Source organism: Somniosus microcephalus, unplaced genomic scaffold (genome assembly GCF_052327205.1).
Source record: "Somniosus microcephalus isolate GS21.2 unplaced genomic scaffold, FLI_Smic_1.0 scaffold1422, whole genome shotgun sequence".
Lineage (NCBI taxonomy): Eukaryota > Metazoa > Chordata > Chondrichthyes > Squaliformes > Somniosidae > Somniosus > Somniosus microcephalus.
The window spans coordinates 12,501-27,500 of NW_028226609.1; positions in this window are offsets into that span (position 1 = coordinate 12,501).

Sequence of the window (15,000 nt, forward strand, 5' to 3'; positions counted from 1 at the left end):
CCGAGGTACAGCCGTTGGCTGGAGACCGCTTTCCGACTGCTGAGCCGGAGCCGCGGGGGCCCACCTTGACGCGCCGGCTGTACTAGCAAGCCAGGGGCAAGGGGCATCCAGTGGTACCGGAACGGAGTCGGTCCGACACCGGGAAGCCGGGTGCCCGTCGCTCCGAATCGAGCCCGGTGTTTTCGTGCGTGTAACAGGGCGGGCGTTTGGACCCGGTTGTCCGGGAGCGGGTCCGCAACGGCGGGAGGTTGCCTGTGTTTGGCCGGCCGGCAGTCGAACGCCTTTGGCTCCGGACTCCCGTGTCCGATTTCGGTCAGGGAGGGCTCGTTGGAAAGCCCCGGCGCTGGCGCACACTATATTATCGGCCTGGACCCCGGCAAGTTCGGGAAAGTGTCGCAGTCCCGTAGCGGCTGCCGCCCCGTCGGTCAGCGGCAGCTTATCGGGGATAACTTCGGGACGGAAAGTCCGATCCGGTTGGGGTGAACTGCTACTGAACGGGGTGGGGGGGCCGCACAGACCAGTAGCGGGCTTGTGCAGCTGCCGCTTGGCCCGGCCGAGGTACAGCCGTTGGCTGGAGACCGCTTTCCGACTGCTGAGCCGGAGCCGCGGGGGCCCACCTTGACGCGCCGGCTGTCCTAGCAAGCCAGGGGCAAGGGGCATCCAGTGGTACCGGAACGGAGTCGGTCCGACACCGGGAAGCCGGGTGCCCGTCGCTCCGAATCGAGCCCGGTGTTTTCGTGCGTGTAACAGGGCGGGCGTTTGGACCCGGTTGTCCGGGAGCGGGTCCGCAACGGCGGGAGGTTGCCTGAGTTTGGCCGGCCGGCAGTCGAACGCCTTTGGCTCCGGACTCCCGTGTCCGATTTCGGTCAGGGAGGGCTCATTGGAAAGCCCCGGCGCTGGCGCACACTATATTATCGGCCTGGACCCCGGCAAGTTCGGGAAAGTGTCGCAGTCCCGTACCGGCTGCCGCCCCGTCGGTCAGCGGCAGCTTATCGGGGATAACTTCGGGAAGGAAAGTCCGATCCGGTCGGGGTCAACTTCCACTGAACGGGGTGGCGGGGCCGCACAGACCAGTAGCGGGCTTGTGTAGCTGCCCCTTTCCCCGGCCGAGGTACAGCCGTTGGCTGGAGACCGCTTTCCGACTGCTGAGCCGGAGCCGCGGGGGCCCACCTTGACGCGCCGGCTGTCCTAGCAAGCCAGGGGCAAGGGGCATCCAAGGGTACCGGAACGGAGTCGGTCCGACACCGGGAAGCCGGGTGCCCGTCGCTCCGAATCGAGCCCGGTGTTTTCGTGCGTGTAACGAGGCGGGCGTTTGGACCCGGTTGTCCTGGAGCGGGTCCGCAACGGCGGGGGATTGCCTGTGTTTGGCCGGCCGGCAGTCGAACGCCTATCGCTCTGGACTCCCGTGTCCGATTTCGGTCAGGGAGGGCTCGTTGGAAAGCCCCGGCGCTGGCGCACACTATATTATCGGCCTGGACCCCGGCAAGTTCGGCAAAGTGTCGCCATCCCGCAGCGGCTGACGGGCCGCCGGTGAGCGGCAGCTTATCGGGCATAACTTCGGGAGGGAAAGTCCGATCCGGTCCGGATCAACGGCAGCCGAACGGGGTGGCGGGCCCGCACAGACCAGTGCCTGGCTTGTGTAGCTGCCCCTTTCCCCGGCCGAGGTACAGCCGTTGGCTGGAGACCACTTTCCGACCACTGAGACGGCGGGGCGGGGGGCGGCCTGCACGCGCCGGCTGCCAGAGCAAGCCAGGGGCAAGGGGCATCCAACGGTATCTGAACGGAGTCGGTCCGACACCGGGAAGCCGGGTGCCCGTCGCTCCGAATCGAGCCTGGGGTGTACGTGTGTTTAACAAGGCGGGCGTTTGGACCCGGTTGCCCGGCACCAGTCGAACGCCTGTCGCTCCCGACTCCCGTGTCCGATTTCGTTCGGGGATGGCTCGTTGGAAAGCCCCGGCTCCGGCGCACACTATATTGCCGAAGTGGCCCCGGGCGAGTTCGGGAAAGTGTCGCCGTCCCGCAGCGGCTGACGGGCCGTCGGTCAGCGGCAGCTTATCGGGGATAACTTCGGGAAGGAAAGTCCGATCCGGTCGGGGACAACGGCAGCTGAACGGGGTGGCGGGGCCGCACAGAGCAGTGCCTCGCTTGTGTAGCTGCCTCTTTCCGCGGCCGAGGTACAGCCGTTGGCTGGAGACCGCTTTCCGACCACTGAGACGGCGGGGCAGGGGGCGGCCTGCACGCGCCGGCTGCCAGAGCAAGCCAGGGGCAAGGGGCATCCAGCGGTATCTGAACGGAGTCGGTCCGACACCGAGAAGCCGGGTGCCCGTCGCTCCGAAGCGAGACCGGGGTTTTTCGTGTGTAACGTGGCGGGCCTTTGGACCCGGTTGGCCGGGCGGCAGTGGAACACACACAGACACTCGCATACACTGAGAGAGACAGAGAGAAGATAGAGATACACAGAGTGAGAAAGACAAAGTCAACTCAGTAACTGAAATGTGAAAACTGACAACTGGGAAACCAAAAGTCAGAGTGGCAAATGATGAACCAAGGTGGCAAATGATTAACTGAAAACTTGTCATTCACATTTGGGACGGAATTCACGATGGGAATGTATTCGGCCGCCTTACCGGGGCTTGGGGGTGCTGCTTTCCCGCTTGTGGAACCGAGTTGGGGTCGTCAAATGGCCTGGTGCATTGTTTGAAACACTGGTTAATGAGTTGTCAAGGTCGGAAATCATAGAACATAAGAGCAGCTCATTAACTGAAATTTTGAACATCGACAACTGGTTAACCAAAAGCCAGAGCGACAAATGATTAACCAAAGGGCCAACTCATTAACTGAAATTTCAAAGAGGCAACTCATTAACTGAAATTTTGAACATCGACAACTGGTTAACCAAAAGCCAGAGCGACAAATGATTAACCAAGGAGGCAACTCATTAACTGAATTTCGAACATCGACAACTGGTTAACCAAATGTCAGAGCGACAAATGATTAACCAAGGAGGCAACTCAATAACTGAATTTCGAACATCGACAACTGGTTAACCAAGAGTCAGGGCGACAAATGATTAACCAAGGAGGCAACTCATTAACTGAATTTCGAACATCGACAACTGGGTAACCAAAAGACACAGGGACAAATGAGTAACCAAAGGGCCAACTCATTAACTGAAATTTCAAAGAGGCAACTCATTAACTGAAATTTTGAACATCGACAACTGGATAACCAAATGTCAGAGCGACAAATGATTAACCAAGGAGGCAACTGATTAACTGAAAACTTGTCATTCACATTTGGGACGGAATTCACGATGGGAATGTATTCGGCCCCCTTACCGGGCCTTGGGGTGCTGCTTTCCCGCTTGTGGAACCGAGTTGGGGTCGTCAAATGGCCTGGTGCATTGTTTGAAACACTGGTTAATGAGTTGTCAAGGTCGGAAATCATAGAACATAAGAGCAGCTCATTAACTGAAATTTTGAACATCGACAACTGGTTAACCAAAAGCCAGAGCGACAAATGATTAACCAAGGAGGCAACTCAGTAACTGAATTTCGAACATCGACAACTGGTTAACCAAAAGACACAGGGACAAATGAGTAACCAAAGGGCCAACTCATTAACTGAAATTTCAAAGAGGCAACTCATTAACTGAAATTTTGAACATCGACAACTGGTTAACCAAAAGCCAGAGCGACAAATGATTAACCAAGGAGGCAACTCATTAACTGAATTTCGAACATCGACAACTGGTTAACCAAATGTCAGAGCGACAAATGATTAACCAAGGAGGCAACTCATTAACTGAATTTCGAACATCGACAACTGGTTAACCAAAAGACACAGGGACAAATGAGTAACCAAAGGGCCAACTCATTAACTGAAATTTCAAAGAGGCAACTCATTAACTGAAATTTTGAACATCGACAACTGGTTAACCAAAAGCCAGAGCGACAAATGATTAACCAAGGAGGCAACTCATTAACTGAATTTCGAACATCGACAACTGGTTAACCAAAAGACACAGGGACAAATGAGTAACCAAAGGGCCAACTCATTAACTGAAATTTCAAAGAGGCAACTCATTAACTGAAATTTTGAACATCGACAACTGGTTAACCAAAAGCCAGAGCGACAAATGAGTAACCAAGGAGGCAACTCATAAACTGAATTTCGAACATCGACAACTGGGTAACCAAAAGACACAGGGACAAATGAGTAACCAAAGGGCCAACTCATTAACTGAAATTTCAAAGAGGCTACTCATTAACTGAAATTTGAACATCGACAACTGGTTAACCAAATGTCAGAGCGACAAATGAGTAACCAAGCAGGCAACTGATTAACTGAAAACTTGTCTTTCACATTTGGGACGGAATTCACGATGGGAATGTATTCGGCCCCCTTACCGGGCCTTGGGGTGCTGCTTTCCCGCTTGTGGAACCGAGTTGGGGTCGTCAAATGGCCTGGTGCATTGTTTGAAACACTGGTTAATGAGTTGTCAAGGTCGGAAATCATAGAACATAAGAGCAGCTCATTAACTGAAATTTTGAACATCGACAACTGGTTAACCAAAAGCCAGAGCGACAAATGATTAACCAAGGAGGCAACTCATTAACTGAATTTCGAACATCGACAACTGGTTAACCAAAAGACACAGGGACAAATGAGTCACCAAAGGGCCAACTCATTAACTGAAATTTCAAAGAGGCAACTCAATAACTGAAATTTTGAACATCGACAACTGGTTAACCAAAAGCCAGAGCGACAAATGATTAACCAAGGAGGCAACTCATTAACTGAATTTCGAACATCGACAACTGGTTAACCAAATGTCAGAGCGACAAATGATTAACCAAGGAGGCAACTCATTAACTGAATTTCGAACATCGACAACTGGTTAACCAAGAGTCAGGGCGACAAATGATTAACCAAGGAGGCAACTCATTAACTGAATTTCGAACATCGACAACTGGGTAACCAAAAGACACAGGGACAAATGAGTAACCAAAGGGCCAACTCATTAACTGAAATTTCAAAGAGGCAACTCATTAACTGAAATTTTGAACATCGACAACTGGTTAACCAAATGTCAGAGCGACAAATGAGTAACCAAGCAGGCAACTGATTAACTGAAAACTTGTCATTCACATTTGGGACGGAATTCACGATGGGAATGTATTCGGCCCCCTTACCGGGCCTTGGGGTGCTGCTTTCCCGCTTGTGGAACCGAGTTGGGGTCGTCAAATGGCCTGGTGCATTGTTTGAAACACTGGTTAATGAGTTGTCAAGGTCGGAAATCATAGAACATAAGAGCAGCTCATTAACTGAAATTTTGAACATCGACAACTGGTTAACCAAAAGCCAGAGCGACAAATGATTAACCAAGGAGGCAACTCATTAACTGAATTTCGAACATCGACAACTGGTTAACCAAAAGACACAGGGACAAATGAGTAACCAAAGGGCCAACTCATTAACTGAAATTTCAAAGAGGCAACTCATTAACTGAAATTTTGAACATCGACAACTGGTTAACCAAAAGCCAGAGCGACAAATGATTAACCAAGGAGGCAACTCACTAACTGAATTTCGAACATCGACAACTGGTTAACCAAAAGACACAGGGACAAATGAGTAACCAAAGGGCCAACTCATTAACTGAAATTTCAAAGAGGCAACTCATTAACTGAAATTTTGAACATCGACAACTGGTAAACCAAAAGCCAGAGCGACAAATGATTAACCAAGGAGGCAACTCATTAACTGAATTTCGAACATCGACAACTGGTTAACCAAAAGACACAGGGACAAATGAGTAACCAAAGGGCCAACTCATTAACTGAAATTTCAAAGAGGCAACTCATTAACTGAAATTTTGAACATCGACAACTGGTTAACCAAAAGCCAGAGCGACAAATGAGTAACCAAGGAGGCAACTCATAAACTGAATTTCGAACATCGACAACTGGGTAACCAAAAGACACAGGGACAAATGAGTAACCAAAGGGCCAACTCATTAACTGAAATTTCAAAGAGGCTACTCATTAACTGAAATTTGAACATCGACAACTGGTTAACCAAATGTCAGAGCGACAAATGAGTAACCAAGCAGGCAACTGATTAACTGAAAACTTGTCTTTCACATTTGGGACGGAATTCACGATGGGAATGTATTCGGCCCCCTTACCGGGCCTTGGGGTGCTGCTTTCCCGCTTGTGGAACCGAGTTGGGGTCGTCAAATGGCCTGGTGCATTGTTTGAAACACTGGTTAATGAGTTGTCAAGGTCGGAAATCATAGAACATAAGAGCAGCTCATTAACTGAAATTTTGAACATCGACAACTGGTTAACCAAAAGCCAGAGCGACAAATGATTAACCAAGGAGGCAACTCATTAACTGAATTTCGAACATCGACAACTGGTTAACCAAAAGACACAGGGACAAATGAGTCACCAAAGGGCCAACTCATTAACTGAAATTTCAAAGAGGCAACTCAATAACTGAAATTTTGAACATCGACAACTGGTTAACCAAAAGCCAGAGCGACAAATGATTAACCAAGGAGGCAACTCATTAACTGAATTTCGAACATCGACAACTGGTTAACCAAATGTCAGAGCGACAAATGATTAACCAAGGAGGCAACTCATTAACTGAATTTCGAACATCGACAACTGGTTAACCAAGAGTCAGGGCGACAAATGATTAACCAAGGAGGCAACTCATTAACTGAATTTCGAACATCGACAACTGGGTAACCAAAAGACACAGGGACAAATGAGTAACCAAAGGGCCAACTCATTAACTGAAATTTCAAAGAGGCAACTCATTAACTGAAATTTTGAACATCGACAACTGGTAAACCAAAAGCCAGAGCGACAAATGATTAACCAAGGAGGCAACTCATTAACTGAATTTCGAACATCGACAACTGGTTAACCAAAAGACACAGGGACAAATGAGTAACCAAAGGGCCAACTCATTAACTGAAATTTCAAAGAGGCAACTCATTAACTGAAATTTTGAACATCGACAACTGGTTAACCAAAAGCCAGAGCGACAAATGAGTAACCAAGGAGGCAACTCATAAACTGAATTTCGAACATCGACAACTGGGTAACCAAAAGACACAGGGACAAATGAGTAACCAAAGGGCCAACTCATTAACTGAAATTTCAAAGAGGCTACTCATTAACTGAAATTTGAACATCGACAACTGGTTAACCAAATGTCAGAGCGACAAATGAGTAACCAAGCAGGCAACTGATTAACTGAAAACTTGTCTTTCACATTTGGGACGGAATTCACGATGGGAATGTATTCGGCCCCCTTACCGGGCCTTGGGGTGCTGCTTTCCCGCTTGTGGAACCGAGTTGGGGTCGTCAAATGGCCTGGTGCATTGTTTGAAACACTGGTTAATGAGTTGTCAAGGTCGGAAATCATAGAACATAAGAGCAGCTCATTAACTGAAATTTTGAACATCGACAACTGGTTAACCAAAAGCCAGAGCGACAAATGATTAACCAAGGAGGCAACTCATTAACTGAATTTCGAACATCGACAACTGGTTAACCAAAAGACACAGGGACAAATGAGTCACCAAAGGGCCAACTCATTAACTGAAATTTCAAAGAGGCAACTCAATAACTGAAATTTTGAACATCGACAACTGGTTAACCAAAAGCCAGAGCGACAAATGATTAACCAAGGAGGCAACTCATTAACTGAATTTCGAACATCGACAACTGGTTAACCAAATGTCAGAGCGACAAATGATTAACCAAGGAGGCAACTCATTAACTGAATTTCGAACATCGACAACTGGTTAACCAAGAGTCAGGGCGACAAATGATTAACCAAGGAGGCAACTCATTAACTGAATTTCGAACATCGACAACTGGGTAACCAAAAGACACAGGGACAAATGAGTAACCAAAGGGCCAACTCATTAACTGAAATTTCAAAGAGGCAACTCATTAACTGAAATTTTGAACATCGACAACTGGTTAACCAAATGTCAGAGCGACAAATGAGTAACCAAGCAGGCAACTGATTAACTGAAAACTTGTCATTCACATTTGGGACGGAATTCACGATGGGAATGTATTCGGCCCCCTTACCGGGCCTTGGGGTGCTGCTTTCCCGCTTGTGGAACCGAGTTGGGGTCGTCAAATGGCCTGGTGCATTGTTTGAAACACTGGTTAATGAGTTGTCAAGGTCGGAAATCATAGAACATAAGAGCAGCTCATTAACTGAAATTTTGAACATCGACAACTGGTTAACCAAAAGCCAGAGCGACAAATGATTAACCAAGGAGGCAACTCATTAACTGAATTTCGAACATCGACAACTGGTTAACCAAAAGACACAGGGACAAATGAGTAACCAAAGGGCCAACTCATTAACTGAAATTTCAAAGAGGCAACTCATTAACTGAAATTTTGAACATCGACAACTGGTTAACCAAAAGCCAGAGCGACAAATGATTAACCAAGGAGGCAACTCACTAACTGAATTTCGAACATCGACAACTGGTTAACCAAAAGACACAGGGACAAATGAGTAACCAAAGGGCCAACTCATTAACTGAAATTTCAAAGAGGCAACTCATTAACTGAAATTTTGAACATCGACAACTGGTAAACCAAAAGCCAGAGCGACAAATGATTAACCAAGGAGGCAACTCATTAACTGAATTTCGAACATCGACAACTGGTTAACCAAAAGACACAGGGACAAATGAGTAACCAAAGGGCCAACTCATTAACTGAAATTTCAAAGAGGCAACTCATTAACTGAAATTTTGAACATCGACAACTGGTTAACCAAAAGCCAGAGCGACAAATGAGTAACCAAGGAGGCAACTCATAAACTGAATTTCGAACATCGACAACTGGGTAACCAAAAGACACAGGGACAAATGAGTAACCAAAGGGCCAACTCATTAACTGAAATTTCAAAGAGGCTACTCATTAACTGAAATTTGAACATCGACAACTGGTTAACCAAATGTCAGAGCGACAAATGAGTAACCAAGCAGGCAACTGATTAACTGAAAACTTGTCTTTCACATTTGGGACGGAATTCACGATGGGAATGTATTCGGCCCCCTTACCGGGCCTTGGGGTGCTGCTTTCCCGCTTGTGGAACCGAGTTGGGGTCGTCAAATGGCCTGGTGCATTGTTTGAAACACTGGTTAATGAGTTGTCAAGGTCGGAAATCATAGAACATAAGAGCAGCTCATTAACTGAAATTTTGAACATCGACAACTGGTTAACCAAAAGCCAGAGCGACAAATGATTAACCAAGGAGGCAACTCATTAACTGAATTTCGAACATCGACAACTGGTTAACCAAAAGACACAGGGACAAATGAGTCACCAAAGGGCCAACTCATTAACTGAAATTTCAAAGAGGCAACTCAATAACTGAAATTTTGAACATCGACAACTGGTTAACCAAAAGCCAGAGCGACAAATGATTAACCAAGGAGGCAACTCATTAACTGAATTTCGAACATCGACAACTGGTTAACCAAATGTCAGAGCGACAAATGATTAACCAAGGAGGCAACTCATTAACTGAATTTCGAACATCGACAACTGGTTAACCAAGAGTCAGGGCGACAAATGATTAACCAAGGAGGCAACTCATTAACTGAATTTCGAACATCGACAACTGGGTAACCAAAAGACACAGGGACAAATGAGTAACCAAAGGGCCAACTCATTAACTGAAATTTCAAAGAGGCAACTCATTAACTGAAATTTTGAACATCGACAACTGGTAAACCAAAAGCCAGAGCGACAAATGATTAACCAAGGAGGCAACTCATTAACTGAATTTCGAACATCGACAACTGGTTAACCAAAAGACACAGGGACAAATGAGTAACCAAAGGGCCAACTCATTAACTGAAATTTCAAAGAGGCAACTCATTAACTGAAATTTTGAACATCGACAACTGGTTAACCAAAAGCCAGAGCGACAAATGAGTAACCAAGGAGGCAACTCATAAACTGAATTTCGAACATCGACAACTGGGTAACCAAAAGACACAGGGACAAATGAGTAACCAAAGGGCCAACTCATTAACTGAAATTTCAAAGAGGCTACTCATTAACTGAAATTTGAACATCGACAACTGGTTAACCAAATGTCAGAGCGACAAATGAGTAACCAAGCAGGCAACTGATTAACTGAAAACTTGTCTTTCACATTTGGGACGGAATTCACGATGGGAATGTATTCGGCCCCCTTACCGGGCCTTGGGGTGCTGCTTTCCCGCTTGTGGAACCGAGTTGGGGTCGTCAAATGGCCTGGTGCATTGTTTGAAACACTGGTTAATGAGTTGTCAAGGTCGGAAATCATAGAACATAAGAGCAGCTCATTAACTGAAATTTTGAACATCGACAACTGGTTAACCAAAAGCCAGAGCGACAAATGATTAACCAAGGAGGCAACTCATTAACTGAATTTCGAACATCGACAACTGGTTAACCAAAAGACACAGGGACAAATGAGTCACCAAAGGGCCAACTCATTAACTGAAATTTCAAAGAGGCAACTCAATAACTGAAATTTTGAACATCGACAACTGGTTAACCAAAAGCCAGAGCGACAAATGATTAACCAAGGAGGCAACTCATTAACTGAATTTCGAACATCGACAACTGGTTAACCAAATGTCAGAGCGACAAATGATTAACCAAGGAGGCAACTCATTAACTGAATTTCGAACATCGACAACTGGTTAACCAAGAGTCAGGGCGACAAATGATTAACCAAGGAGGCAACTCATTAACTGAATTTCGAACATCGACAACTGGGTAACCAAAAGACACAGGGACAAATGAGTAACCAAAGGGCCAACTCATTAACTGAAATTTCAAAGAGGCAACTCATTAACTGAAATTTTGAACATCGACAACTGGTTAACCAAATGTCAGAGCGACAAATGAGTAACCAAGCAGGCAACTGATTAACTGAAAACTTGTCATTCACATTTGGGACGGAATTCACGATGGGAATGTATTCGGCCCCCTTACCGGGCCTTGGGGTGCTGCTTTCCCGCTTGTGGAACCGAGTTGGGGTCGTCAAATGGCCTGGTGCATTGTTTGAAACACTGGTTAATGAGTTGTCAAGGTCGGAAATCATAGAACATAAGAGCAGCTCATTAACTGAAATTTTGAACATCGACAACTGGTTAACCAAAAGCCAGAGCGACAAATGATTAACCAAGGAGGCAACTCATTAACTGAATTTCGAACATCGACAACTGGTTAACCAAAAGACACAGGGACAAATGAGTAACCAAAGGGCCAACTCATTAACTGAAATTTCAAAGAGGCAACTCATTAACTGAAATTTTGAACATCGACAACTGGTTAACCAAAAGCCAGAGCGACAAATGATTAACCAAGGAGGCAACTCACTAACTGAATTTCGAACATCGACAACTGGTTAACCAAAAGACACAGGGACAAATGAGTAACCAAAGGGCCAACTCATTAACTGAAATTTCAAAGAGGCAACTCATTAACTGAAATTTTGAACATCGACAACTGGTAAACCAAAAGCCAGAGCGACAAATGATTAACCAAGGAGGCAACTCATTAACTGAATTTCGAACATCGACAACTGGTTAACCAAGAGTCAGAGCGACAAATGATTAACCAAGGAGGCAACTCATTAACTGAATTTCGAACATCGACAACTGGGTAACCAAAAGACACAGGGACAAATGAGTAACCAAAGGGCCAACTCATTAACTGAAATTTCAAAGAGGCTACTCATTAACTGAAATTTGAACATCGACAACTGGTTAACCAAATGTCAGAGCGACAAATGAGTAACCAAGCAGGCAACTGATTAACTGAAAACTTGTCATTCACATTTGGGACGGAATTCACGATGGGAATGTATTCGGCCCCCTTACCGGGCCTTGGGGTGCTGCTTTCCCGCTTGTGGAACCGAGTTGGGGTCGTCAAATGGCCTGGTGCATTGTTTGAAACACTGGTTAATGAGTTGTCAAGGTAGGAAATCATAGAACATAAGAGCAGCTCATTAACTGAAATTTTGAACATCGACAACTGGTTAACCAAGAGTCAGAGCGACAAATGATTAACCAAGGAGGCAACTCATTAACTGAATTTCGAACATCGACAACTGGTTAACCAAAAGACACAGGGACAAATGAGTAACCAAAGGGCCAACTCATTAACTGAAATTTCAAAGAGGCAACTCATTAACTGTAATTTTGAACATCGACAACTGGTTAACCAAAAGCCAGAGCGACAAATGAGTAACCAAGGAGGCAACTCATTAACTGAATTTCGAACATCGACAACTGGTTAACCAAAAGACACAGGGACAAATGAGTAACCAAAGGGCCAACTCATTAACTGAAATTTCAAAGAGGCAACTCATTAACTGAATTTCGAACATCGACAACTGGTTAACCAAATGTCAGAGCGACAAATGATTAACCAAGCAGGCAACTGAGTAACTGAAATTTTAAAATTGACAACTGGATAACCAAAAGTGGGAACTCATGCTTCGGACGGGCTTACATACGGCAGGCTGACGCCCGGCAGAGGCCCGGGCTTCGCCTCCCTTGCGTAAGCGACCGTCTCCGAATCGATTAAAGGCGTAAAATCGGAGTTCAGAGCGGGAAAATTTTTTCCCGAAAACGGCCGGAAAAAAAAAATGTCTCCTTTTCCGCCGAGCAGGGTGGCATTCGAACGGGCACGGGAAGCCGCGTCTAACGGTGTAAAAACGGCTTGGCTCCGACGCGGGAGTGCGGAGATATGGCCGTTCAAAGTTGTACTGGAAGTCCGGAAGGAGAAAAATTTGACTGCCTGTAGCCGAAAAAAGTTCCAGCGGTCGGTCACAAAAGTCAAATCCGTCCCGCTGATTTGACACTTGTCATTTCTGGCAGGGGGGATTGGCGGGGTACCTGGAGAATGGTAGGAGGTGGTTTTTCGAGACTTTATCTGTTTTCCAGATTACTGTCTAGGGCCTCCAGGTCTGCAGAGACCGACCCGGGCTGCCGTCCAACCGACTTTTAACCCTTTTTGGGTGGAAATTTATTTCCATTTTTAACCAATTTTCGGGTTTTTGGTCGGGCTTAAAAACGGCAGCCTGACGCCCGGCAGAGGCCGGGGCTTCGGCTCCCTTGCGTAAGGGACCGTATACGAAACGATTAAAGCCGAAAAATCCGAGTTCAGAGCGGGAATTTTTTTTCCCGAAATCGGCCGAAAAATAAAAAAATTCTCCTTTTCCGCCGAGCAGGGCGGCATTCGAACGGGCACGGGAAGCCGCGTCTAACGGTGTAAAAACGGCTTGGCTCCGACGCGGGAGTGCGGAGATATGGCCGTTCAAAGTTGTACTGGAAGTCCGGAAGGAGAAAAATTTGACTGCCTGTAGCCGAAAAAAGTTCCAGCGGTCGGTCACAAAAGTCAAATCCGTCCCGCTGATTTGACACTTGTCATTTCTGGCAGGGGGGATTGGCGGGGTACCTGGAGAATGGTAGGAGGTGGTTTCTCGAGACTTTGTCTGTTTTCCAGATTACTGTCTAGGGCCTCCAGGTCTGCAGAGACCGACCAGGGCTGCCGTCCAACCGACTTTTAACCCTTTTTGGGTGGAAATTTATTTCCATTTTTAACCAATTTTCGGGTTTTTGGTCGGGCTTAAAAAACGGCAGCCTGACGCCTGGCAGAGGCCGGGGCTTCGGCTCCCCTTGCGTAAGGGACCGTATTCGACCCGATTAAGCCCCGAAAATGGATCCAAATGTCGGCCGACCAAGTAAGCTTGCTGGGGAGAGAGACTAAGTGCCGGGCTGGGCACCTCATTAACCAGTGAAAAGTTTTGGCTGCTGGAGAGACTAAGTCCCAGCCTGGGCACATCATTAACCATAAATGAAAAAGGCGAGGCCGAGTCTGGTGCATGGCTAACTGATTAACCAAATTGGCAAGGCCCGGGCTGAAAGTGAATGAGCGACCCGTGGCCAGGGGGCTGGAATGCGGGAGAGAATCCAACCCCCAAAATATGGAAGTCCGATGAGAAAATATTCGGCCGCCTTTTGCGGGCCTCGGGTGTTGCTTCCCGGCCTGGGAAAGTGAGTTGCTCCCGCCGAATTGACATGTGCATTTAACGATTTCGAGACATGATTAACCAAAACGCGGAAGTCCGATGAGAAAATATTAGGGCCCTTCAAGCGGGCCTCCGGTGATGCTTTCCGGCTTGGGAAAGTGAATTGCTCCCGCCGAATTGACATGTGCATTTAACGATTTCGAGACATGATTAACCAAAACGCGGAAGTCCGATGAGAAAATATTCGGCCGCCTTTTGCGGGCCTCGGGTGTTGCTTCCCGGCCTGGGAAAGTGATTTGCTACCGCCAAATTGACATGTGTCATTTCTGGCAAGTGTCTCAGGACATAGTTAATGAGTTGCAGTTTGGGAAATCATTAACCTCGTCGGAAGTCCCGATGAAGAAAAAAAAAAGTGCCATTTGCGGGGATTTGGGTGCTCCTGGTCGGATAGAGGTGGCCGTTTGACCCGCTGATTTGACACTTGTCATTTCTGGCAGGGGGGGTTGGCGGGGTGCCCGGAGATTTTCGGGAACACGATTTTCAGAACAAAATTCACTCAGCGGGAGCACTTTGAAAATGCCCGAAAAGTGTTACTTTGCTAAAAGGCTCATTTTATCAATATAGAGACCTTTCAAAGAGTATTGGAAAGTCATATTAAAGTGGTTTTGTGGCTTTTATGACTTAATGACAAAAAACTCTAAGTGTGAATCTGAAATCGTAGACAGACAGCAGAAACATATAAATAATTCCAGCGTCTAAGTTTCATTTGCTGTCTGTCACACAGGTGCCTCTGAACCGGTCAGGGCCTGTGACCCCACTGAGCTTGTGTTTTGTGGCTTATGCACACGCAGTGTTTGCACCAAGTTCCCCTGTGTTGTGCGCTCAGTGGGCCCGTCCAAGACA